Consider the following 12,306-nt stretch of genomic DNA (forward strand, 5'->3'; position numbering starts at 1 on the left):
CTTTTTGGCAGCAAACAAACTAGATGGGTTTGGTGCAAACAGGGATAAAAAGTACCCCATGCCTACGGTTAAATATACCGCTGGATCTTTAATGTTGGGGGCCTATTTTTTTGCTGAAGGTCCTGGACATCTTGTTCAGATACATGGTATCATGGATTCTGGCAAATACCAACAGATAAAAAAATCAAAACCTGATGGCCTCTGCTAGAAATCATATAATGGGCCGAGGCTGGATCTTCCATCAGGACAACGGTCCAAAACAAACATCAAAATCAACACAAACATGTGACACTGAGCACAAAATGAAGCTTCTGCCATTGCCCTCTGACCTGAACCCTATAGAAAATTAGTAGGCTGAACTGAAGAGAAGAAGCACCAACATGGATCTGGGAATCTGAAGGATCTGGAGAGATGGATCTGGAGGAATGGTCTCTGATCTCTTGTCAGGTGTTCTCCAAACTCATCAGGCATTATAGGAGAAAACTTAGAGCTGTTATCTTGGCAAAAGGAGGTTGCTAAATGTATTTAATACAAGGGTGCCAATAATTGTGGCCAAAAATTGTTTTGGTTTATTTCATAATGTGATTTCCCCCCCTATTTTCAATTAGTTTACTTCAATGAAAGGTTAGATTTTGTGCACATTTTTTGAAAGATCAGGATAAACAATGCAGATTTATTTTTACAGCCATCTTTGGTTATATTTACCAGGTGACAGCTGACCACAACTGTAGCTCTTTCGGCATTATCCTGATCATTGTATTAAAGGGGTCATATAATGGAACATGCACTTTTACAAGTTGATTGTACTGAAATGTGTGTTGGCAGTGCCTGTACACAACCATCATAAAATGATAAAAATCCATCCAGTGTTTTTTTTTTTTTATCTTCTTATATGTTTCCTCCCTTCTCAAATCAAGCCGTTCGATTTTGTGACGTCACAAAATCGACGCCCCTCCCACGATTATTGATTATTTATTGACAGCAGCGTTTCAACACAGACCCGCCCTCGCTTGTGAGCAAGCTGTCAATCATAGTCCGCGCGGTCATTGTTGATACGCGGGAGCACTGTCTATGAGCAGAATGGCGTCTAAGCGATTGTGGTGTTCTGTTCTTGGGTGTAATAAGGAGCACAGCAGTCATTTTGATGTTCCTAAATCCGAACCGCTGAGGACGCAGTGGCTGAGTTTTGTTTTCAAAGGGAATATTCCCCACGATCAACGTCAATGCTTTCATGTTTGCGCGAATCATTTCACACACCAGACTGCTTTACAAACGAGGTCAGTATAAGCTGGTTTTGCTAAGAAGCTGCTCCTGAAAAAAGGATCGGTACCAACTATTCGTGTTCCTGCTGCACCTCCAGAAGAAGAAGTGAGTGTAACGTTTTATTAACCTTTATATTCATATTTATATTAATATTTGCAAATCGCTTGCTGCACGCTTCACAATGAATGCGGCTGTTTACACTCAGGTACATTACGGCATGTTTTCTATGTACGACGTTCTCAATATAATTCATAATCCCACGGTTATAATTAACAACGCGTTATGGTTATTGTGTTATTGTGTTACGGTGTACGCACAGAACAGAGGGGCGGGGTGAGCAAAGCTCATTATCATTTAAAGACACATACACTTAAACGGCGTGCTGAAAACAGAGCTGTTTTTGACCAGGTAAAATTAGTGTTTTCTTACAATACTAATGAGAATTATTAATTAAAGTATATTACAGACTTTTAATTTAGACCCTAAAGAATCATATTAGCTTGTACAAAAATGGTATTATATGACCCCTTTAAGCATTCGTTTCATGTGACAGGAGCTCTCAGGAGCACGTGTAAACTTCACATGCTTTTGATTTTCCCGGCAAAAAGTCACAAATATGAGAAATGAAGTTGCAATTGCGAGATATAAAGTTGCAAATATGATATAGTAACAAATATGATAGTTGCAAATACAACAAATTAAGTCACAATTGTTAGATCAAAAGTCATTACAAATATGAGAAATAAAGTTGCAAACACAATTAATAGTCACAAACTTGAGAAATAGAGAGAAATAAAGTTATAACTGTGAGAATTAGTTGCAATTATATAAAGTTGCAAATACACAAAAAGAACTCTCAACTGTGGAATATAAAGTTGCAAATGAGAAATAAAAGACACTTTTCCCCCGCCAAGCCGAACGGTTCTTCAAATGGCAAGGAACGGTTCCAGTTGTTCCACTAACAATTCACTTGCCAGGGAAATTTAAAACCAAGCTGTCTCCAAATTTCTGTCAGACCCTTTCTGAGTTCTGTCAACCCCAAATGTTTCCAGGAAGTTAGCACATGCGACGGATCTCCAAGGTAAAACATCGCAGCTCTTAATTATCAGCCAAATTGACATTAATGTCAAACACCTGAGTCATCTCTCTTGTCCGTATCCGTCAACACGCTAAATGAAAATTAAAGCCCCTGCGTGGCGCGCCATCCAGTTGAGTGAGCTTACCCGAGGTCCTGTGCCCAGTCGGTGGTTCAGAGTGTTTTGCACAGACCCCATGGGATCCAGCCTTCTGTTGGCCTTCACTGACCCAGATCTGCCCTGAGAAAGATTAAACTCAAGGGTCCTTCTGTTCCCTAAAGCCTACGCTCCACAGGCAGGGTATGCAAATCCAAGCCAGTTCAACTGGAGCTGCAGAGAGAAAAGATGTGCAATTGGTCAAGAATTGCAGAGATTACACCAAAACAGTTCACTGCGTTTTCAAGAACCTCTCACGGGCTGATGGTTCAGTTTATCTCACAGGCACAAACATTGCTCACTTGCCACATAAATGAGTCTTCAGACCTCACTAACAGCCTGGCAGCTGTGCGACTCTAAACACGCTTTTCTCGTCTCTAAAGAGCATTCAACCGATTTAACCTGGTGTTTGTCGTAAAACATCTTGACATTGATTTCAAAGCCAAATGCCAAAGCCACTGTTTTACTAGCTTGTTTGAACATTGTCCTCTTGGTTTAAATGCGGCAATTGCATGTGCTTTGCATACATTAAATGAACAATGAGGTTGAAGGCATCCATCTCTGGGTTCTGTAATTAACATGGAAATGGGAGAATGGTATTTTGACTGCGCTTCGCTCCCCTCTGGCCCTCCTGGGCGTGTCTCCACTGACACAAAGCTAATGAATGAGCTGGTGATTTATGGGTAGTGGGCTTCCACTTAAGGAAGAGTGCGTGTCTTGACTGCTTGGTTTGAATTCGAAGGAGACCTTCAAAGGTGAAAGCTCAGATGATCTCTGTACCCTCAACATCTCGCAATAAATTGCACCCTCCATGTGATCCACCATAATCATGAGAAGAACCTTTGACTGGATTTTGCGCAAAACTTTAATCCTAGATTGTTTATGAAGTTTAAAAACTTTAATAGCACAGATGAGTACCTACATGCACACTGACCAGAATTTTACCAAGTGACATCATGTTCTTAGATCAACAGCCTTGTTGAGATGAGAGATGTTTAGGAATCTGTATGGAATCTTCCAGTGGTCCTACAGACCTTGATTAGTGGGTTTAGGTTTGTTAAGGTTGGAGCTAATCTCTTCAGGAAGGTGGCCACCCCTGGGTTTTTCTTCTTCTGCTTCTACTTTTTTTAACATGAACATTCCAGAATTACAGTTGGGAACTTGTTCAGTTCTGTGGGTTAAAAAAAATATTGACATTCGGCTCCATTAACGGTGCTTGCATGTGAATTTTTCTGTGACAGAGTTTTGCACAGAGATGGTGCAAAACCGCTAATAAATATACAGTGCGATAATCAGAGTAGTCCGATTACAGAATGAATAATTCTTATGGGTTAGTTAGTACTTATGTTATGAGTTAAAAAGAAAAAAAAAGGAAACATCACAATCAATCAGTGGTACCAAACCAAATGATTGAATCAAATGAGACAATTCTTTTTAGTAAATCCTTAAGTAATCACAACCTTATTCACAGCAGAGCCATCTGTGACTTTTAACGTAAATGAAAGCGAGGCTGTGAGGGATAGATAGGCTACATCTCTTCAGTGGGTTGTACTGTTATTTAATGTGTTTTTTTTTTGTGGGTTGTTCTGCTGACTAAACACTGCAAAAATGTCTTTCCAAGAAATTCAAGTTGACAAAAACCCCCAGACAATATGAGTTGTGGAAAATTACAAGTGATCTAAGAGCTTTATACAGCTTTTTGCAGCGTATGCCACTGAAAACACATCAAGTGTATCTCTCACAGCCTTGCTTTCATACCAGTCATGATGTTGCTCTGAATAAGGTCTACACTGATTGGTTGTTGTTCAGATCACAACGTTCAGATCACAAACGAAAAACTTAGATGTAAACTAGTTGTGTACTCAAAGTTTACTACTGTTAGTAGCTTACTTAAAAGTATATTTTTTACTCTAAAAATGGGCCAATTTAGTCCCAAGTGTATAGAAACAGTACACTTACAAGTAGCTATTCTAGTACATTGATATTATATAGGCATACTTACTACATAAAGTATACTTAAAATATACTTGAACTTTACTTAAGTATACTTAAAAAAATTAACTTGAAGCAGGCTATAGGCTACTTATTTTTTGTAAGGGGACTTCTGTGTGCATATGTGATAACTTAAACACACATTATGCATTTTGTGAGCACATGTCTGCATTGAACAGCCTATAGGCTATTACGTTTGTTGTTTGATAGTATATATTATTATAGGTTGCACTTCATTAAAAGGCGATGTAGTTACATTGGCCCTCATTTATCAATCTTGCGTAGAAACGGGCGTATATATTGGCGTAAGATTATGCTTACACTCCTCTCATCGCCTGATTTATGAAGCTGTGCCCCAGCTAACAATTTAACGTTCTGGGAACGTTCTGGGAACGTTAGTTTTTGGTTCCCAGAACGTTCCCAAGAACGTTCCCTATTGGTTAGCCAGGAAAGTTTTCTTTACGTTAATAGAACGTTCCCTATAGGTTAGGGGAACGTTCCTGGAACGTTGCCGAAAGGTTCCCAGAACGTTCCCGAAAGGTTCCCGCAAGGTTCTCGTAACGTTCCCGGAAGGTTAGGGGAACGTTCCCGGAACGTTGCCGAAAGGTTCCCAGAACGTTCTCGGAACGTTCTCCTAAAGTCTACACATCCTGATATGCCTGTACACAAATTATAGGTCTACAAACATATTCTACATTGTTTATTGTTCAAACACTTACGAATCCTATGAATATATTATTACAATAAATTGAATTTACAGAAACTATCATTAATAAGTAAATCAATCAGTTTGTATTAAATAAATCAGCACACAATCCATGTTTTTGTTAATTCTTTAATTATCAACCTAAAATAAGTCATTAAAAACAGCGTTAGCAAAATGTATTCAGGAACAGTAATTTACATTTAATATTTCAAACATGAAAATATTTCAATAAATAAACTGCACAAACATTTTAATTAAAACTATCTTTTGCAAACTGTAGCCTATAACTTTGGCTAAAAAGTTGAAAAAGTATTTATTTATATACAATATACATGAATGTGCCAACCTTCACACCGCTCAAAACATTTAAACTCCCAACACCATCTGCAAATTTAACAAGAAAATAAAAAGACAACGTGTTACATGGACACACAATCCCATGCCAAAATTCAAGCCCTGTAATGGCATTAATATTCATCTGGAGCAAATGAAAAGAGTGAGGTGGGATTGTGTGTCACAAGCTGTAGGAGATATGAGAGCACGAGCGCTGCTGGTATCATGTATTTATTCAGATATTTCAGCATCAATGTGTATAGAAAAATGTATATATTTCAAAACACTACATTGCATTTATTTATATTGCACTATTTATTATTTCAGACTACAAATCAAAAAAGGAATGTTTTATATAGGGGTAAGGGTACCCATTAAGCCTCTCTCTCTGAAGTCAAATAAAAAACAGAGAAAATAATATTTAAGTCTAGTGAACTCTGACCTGCGAATTCGCTCTACCTTTTATGTACAAGTCTCACCTCCAATGAAGAATTTGAAAACCTGTAACTGCTGTGTTGTTTATGAGAAAGAAAGTGAAAAAAAGTTTGAAACTGCTATCAATTTTTTTTTTAATCTCTGTGACTTTACACCTACAAATTCCACTGTCACAGGTGCTCAGTTTTGCTATAATGAAACCCTCACAGAACATGGTAATAATCAGCCATCCATGCAAAAGCAAAGGTCGGTGTAGTTTACAGGTGCATCTGTCCAGGCCAACGTCTGATGCCTTGATGCCTTCCGCTGGAACCTGAAATAAAAAAAATAGTACAGTTCAAAATCTATCATACATACATCTCATCTGGTATCACAAATTATCATTCCAGGTTCACTTTAAGATATGCTCAATATTAGTGCTGCACGATATTGAAAAATTTAGAGTTTATTTAGAGATATCAGCCGTATGGTTTAGTGCATGCGCTAACGGCTCCAGGTTTGTATCTGGTAAATTACCCCACTAATAATGCCCAGAATGGTACCAAACTACTACAGTAGTACAAATAGGTTCTGTACTCATTAAACGAGGCATTGGAAAGTTTGTAAGTACATCAGGAGTTTATTTAAATAACACTTGCCTGACGGCGAATGCTACTGCTGATGTTGACGTCACTTTATGAGTACAGAACCTATTTGTACTACTCATTTTCCCCGACATAGAGCAGAAAACAGAAGTAAGAATTTTAGTGTAATAAGCAAAAATTAACAGTAAACTCAGAGATCACCTACCGCTGCAGATGTGTACGGAAGTGAAAAGCGGAAATGCTTAGACCTCTTTCCGGTTCGACCGCTGGGCGCTCCTCATAACCCCTATTGGGGGGATTTTGTAGAGGAGTGAACCTGCATAGAAAATTACAATAGATAACAAGCATAGATAAATACAATAGAAGAAAAACACAGTTGAAATAAGCAGTGCATTATGTTTTTCAGTTAAATCTAACTTATCAGGTACAGAAATTGATTTATCAAAATGTAAAATAAGTCTTTAAAATTAATGTATCTTTGCTAAAGCTACAAGTCATTTTCTCTTTTGATGTTTGATCACCATTGGCGACACAAACAGCTGCGGGTACGTTAGGCTGCTGTCCCTTTAAGACGAATGCGCAGAACTAATATAAATGACACGCATCCGTTTTCTTTTTGTTTAAAACACAAGACAAGAGGAAACTCGCCATTTTGACTTCATTTTGCGTGCACGTGTCTGTAAAAAAAAAGTGAAAGAGAACTGAATTCGGCTAAACTCACCTTCTTCATCTACTGACTGTGGATGGCATCAAGGTCTTGTCCTGAAGAATACAGGGCCAAACAATAGGGATTTTATCTCATCTGGTAACAAGAGCAAAGCCATAACTTTAAGAACTCTACTGATATATTTACCCCCTGATATTGCATTTGGGATATCAATTCAAACATTTTTAAAGGCTAAGAGTATGAGCCACAGCTGCCCAAGATATCAAGGGGTTGCAAATTAGTCATGGCTATAAACCTGTATGCATGGCATCTACTAATTTTTTATAAAGCAATGTTCTATGCATTTGTCCCTGTCAAATAAACATTAAATAAATAAATCTGTGAAAAATAACTGCCTAAAGTTGTCGACCCCCTGAACCGCATTTAAAAGTACAAAGAATTTCAGTATTGATCAATAAAAAAAAATACCTTTGAGTTGGACAGTATGGTGTCAGTCTCATTGGCCAACATAATTCAAAACAGACCTAAAGAAATAAAATAAAATATAGTAATCATCAGGATATCATGTTATCATAATAGTTAAATGAATTATTATAACTATGACCATTATAATATTGTATTAGTCGCCTATTATTTAGCTGATTATTTAGCTTACAGGGTTCTCAAGGACAATCTCACTGAAAAAACTTGGGGTTAATGATTTTAAAACGTGAGACTTATTTCAAAAGCATAAATCTTACAGACCCCAAACCTTTGAACAGCAGTGCACTGCATGTTTGAGGTGGTTTTGCTTACTAGTCATATGGTTCATAGAGATTTTCTTGGACAGGGAGTGCAGCAGGCCATCACAGCATGATGATCTAGGAACATAACATGCTGTTTGTCACAAAGCCAAAAATATTACATGTGATAGGTTTATTACAAGGAACCAAGCTAGAACAGAGGTGAAATGCATAAAAGATAAATATACAAATCTTAAGGTAATATATTGTGAAATAAATGCATATGGAATTATCATCATGATTAAACAATAACTCACCCCTTGTTGTAAAGTTTTATTTTTTCTCTCGCTATTCTGAAATCACATTTTAGCAATATTGGTAAGTGACGTCACTGATTAAGTTAACAATACAGTGCATTCTTTTAGGTTAGCCTAAATAAATGAGCTTACTTCCCATTGACAAATTACCAGCAAAACTATCAAAAACTGTTATCTACACTAAATATGTGTTTAAAAACCCAAACTTTCACAAATAAGACCTCAACTTAACGTAACTTAGGCCTAACGTTGTCTTTTGAAAACGGTTAGCTAGCGTAGATGCTAACGGACTTTTTCAAAGACATAAAACCATTTTTTTTAAATAAATATTTAACAGAAGCGTGTCAATTACACGTAAGAAATGTGTCAGGGGCGTTTGTGTGTATTATTTGTGAGATTTTGTTGTCTAAACTTACCTGAAAGCAGTGAAACCAACAGCGAGAGACGGGAGTTTTGTTGTTTGTCAGTTGTCGATGACGTTTCCATCTGCTCTCGCGCAGCGCACGTGCTCCAGTGTTTGATCACGCGCATGCGCATTAAAACACTTCAAAGTCACGCAGCATTTAACATATAGAATTAAAATATATAACATAATTTAAAATATCATTAATAAAAAGTTATTGCGAATAGATCTGAACGTTGTTGGTTATCTTATAACCTTAGGGGACCGTACTGACGACGTTGTCAGTTGAATCTGCCTGTTAATAGTAAGTGATATTAAAATAATAACCTGCAGAGAACGTTCTCAGAACGTTCTCTTTAGGTTATAAAAATAAAAACCTAAAACCTGCAAGGAAACGTTCTGGGAAGGTTCTCTTTAGGTTATAAAAATTAACCCTAAAGATAACCTACAGGGAACGTTCTGGGAAGGTTCTCTTTAGGTTATAAAAATTAAACCTAAAAATAACCTACAGGGAACGTTCTGGGAAGGTTCTCTTTAGGTTATAAAAAATAAACCTAAAAATAACCTACAGGGAACGTTCTGGGAAGGTTCTCTTTAGGTTATAAAAATAAAACCTAAAAATAACCTGCAGGAAACGTTCTGGGAAGGTTCTCTTTAGGTTATAAAAATAAAACCTAAAAATAACCTGCAGGGAACGTTCTGGGAAGGTTCTCTTTAGGTTATTAAATAACAACCTGCAGGGAACGTTCCCAGAACGTTCTCTTTAGGTTATAAATTTAGACCTAAAAATAACCTACAGGGAACGTTCTGGGAACGTTCCCTTAATGTTATAAACATAGATCCTAAAAATAACCTACAGGGAACGTTCCCAGAACGTTCTTGTTTGGTTCCCAAAAAAATAACCAAATGGGAACCAAACGGGAACGTTAGGGGAACGTTCTGTGTTTGCTGGGGCGTACCTTTGAAATTCTGGTGTACGCAATACCTGCCCTTGATAAATGCCGCGGCTGAAAACGATCGTCATTAGAATAACACGCCCCTATATATTCAAGTCTCCGCTCCCCCCACGCCCTCATTTTACGCCATGGACACACGGAAGACGGCAAATTAAAGAGAAACTTCTTTGAGAAAGAGAAAGCGAAACCAGGGAAGTGGAAAGAAACAAAATTGATTTCTAGATTTTTATTATTAATGACGCTTATTGTTATTTAGAAGAAGAATGTCGTTATTATTATTTGTATTATTATTATTATTTAAAATAAGAAGAATGGCATTTTTATTATTTTGTCAGTCTGAATTATTTTTTTGGTCATTGAAAGCCTTTCATTTCTAAACCCAGTCCGTGCATACCTGCCGGGCCTAACCCTGGCCTAACCATCGTTTCAAAGAATAGTACAACGGCGAGCGCGTCGAGTATAAACGCCTCGTTCGTTTGGGGAGGTGCGCGCGCAGTCTGCGGAGACTCGCGCTGCGGAGCCAGGCGAAAGTATAAACAAAACGTCAGGTAAAGCGCACAGGCTCGCAACTTAAGGAATACATATGCCTACAAATCAAATGCTTTGGTAAAGTCACACAAATTAAACATTGAAGTCCATGTTGCACAAAAATAAACACTTAATTTTATAATTACTATGTTGCTGTTTTTTTACAGTGGGTCATAATATATTATATCTTTTAGTTTGTCAGTGCGTTTTGTGGTGTTAGGAATTGTTTTTCTGCGCATTCCCGCACTCAAAACGTGCGTACACCACCTCCTGAGCAGGTGTAGGATTTGAGCGTGCCGTACGCCAAAGTCCATATTGATAAATCTCAAAGTCACCGTGGTTTTGGGTGTACGCCCGGTGTACGCTGGAAATTTGGTGTACGCACTTTTGATAAATGAGGGCCATTGTACTTACTCAAATAAGAGTAACTACATGTACTTACTACAGAGTTATGGTTAGGGTTTGTTTAAGGGTTAGTTATTTGTAATCATGTATTATTACTCACCCCCATAATTAATACATGTAATTATGGAACCGGATACTCCTCCCTGGACCAAACAAGCACATAAAATGTTACAGAGGTAAAGACCGTTCAAATGGCTGGTTGTTTATTTATATTCTCCTTTTTACTCATGAGCTGTGTCCGAAACCGCTCACTCGTTCACTCATTCACTAATCCTTATATATGGCATTTGAGTGCACTATATCTGCAAGGAGTGAACGAAATGAAGTGAGTGAATTCGGAATTCGAATTAATAAAATAAAAAAAAGGATAATAACAATAATAAAACTAGCATGAAATAAATGTTAAAGCAGAAATAAGAAAGCTGTAAAGTAATCTCTGGTTTAACACTTTCACGCGCGCTCAGTCCTCTTCGCATTGGATTGTGGGAAATAGTGCTTCAGCAAGTGTACAACGAATGTACACTCGAATTCAGAGAGAATTGTGGGTAAAAGTAGTGAACGAATGTAGGGAATGATGTCGTTCACTCAGAATTCAGACACCACTACAAACTGGCCGACACCCGATATAGTGCACTATATAGTGGATAGGGAGCGGTTTCGGACACAGCTATGGTCTACAAATGCACACTGCTTTCCTTTTCATCTAAATACTTATTTGCCGTTTTTCTTTCTGATTTTTCTGACTCAGGCTAGTCTCACCAATGGGAGTGACTCACATTCTTTGTTTCATTCTTTACCCTCTACTTGTTTTATCTAACTCACTGTCTCTTTCTCCACACTCTTTTCTTCATTCCTCTTCCCCCGTCTCCTCAGCATCCAGTGTTGCCCGGGAAGAGGTAATTTCACGCCCCTCAGTGGCTGTTCAGCCAGGTGGAAGTAGCTGCTATGTGCCTGCCGTAACCTTAGGAACCAAAGATTTTAACGGTCTCAGCTGTTAACGTTCACGGACCAGCTTTGTCTTTGTTGCTGTAAACTTTCGGCTTAAAGGCATACTATGTACGATTTTTTGATTGAAATTCCCAAAAACCACTAGAACAATGTTATATATTTTATTGATTCGTGTATTTACATTATCCCAAATGTTTCTAATAATGTTTAAATCCAGAGAAATATGCAGTTTTAACCAGGCCATGGTAGTCTGTGCGTCGCCTTTCAATGACATCATACCCGCGTTACCCTCGATTTCCGGTTTTATTTAGTAGAAACCATGGAAACACCAAAGACGTTGTAATATATTATGTTATTAGACAGGTGAGCAACTGTTTGGATACATTTATCGACAGAAAACTAATCATTGTTATACAGCTCAACACAGTCTTTTCATTTAAATCTCGTTTTCTTGATTTTCCGCGAGTACCATGCCTAATATCGATCTAGCTCACTGCAGTGTGCAACAAGTGTCTCAATATAGTAGCCGCCGAGCGAACGCACAGTAGCATTATAACAACTTTCAACACACTCAAATGGATCTAATATGATAAAACAGCGCTGCGTTATCCCACATACACATGACCAGAAGAAGCGGAAGCGGTCTGCGGCATAATGAAAGCCTCCCGAGTTCCGTCGTATTCTCCACCGGCTGTAGACGTGAAGACAACAACTCCCATGATTCTGCGAAATCAAGGCGTCATCAAGCTAAGCCTTTGTTTTTGAATAAACGACCTCTAGTGGCGAAAAATTACATAGTGTGCCTTTAATTTCTA

The sequence above is a fragment of the Scardinius erythrophthalmus genome (assembly GCF_964197995.2).
Source record: "Scardinius erythrophthalmus genome assembly, chromosome: 23".
In the NCBI taxonomy this organism is placed as follows: domain Eukaryota; kingdom Metazoa; phylum Chordata; class Actinopteri; order Cypriniformes; family Leuciscidae; genus Scardinius; species Scardinius erythrophthalmus.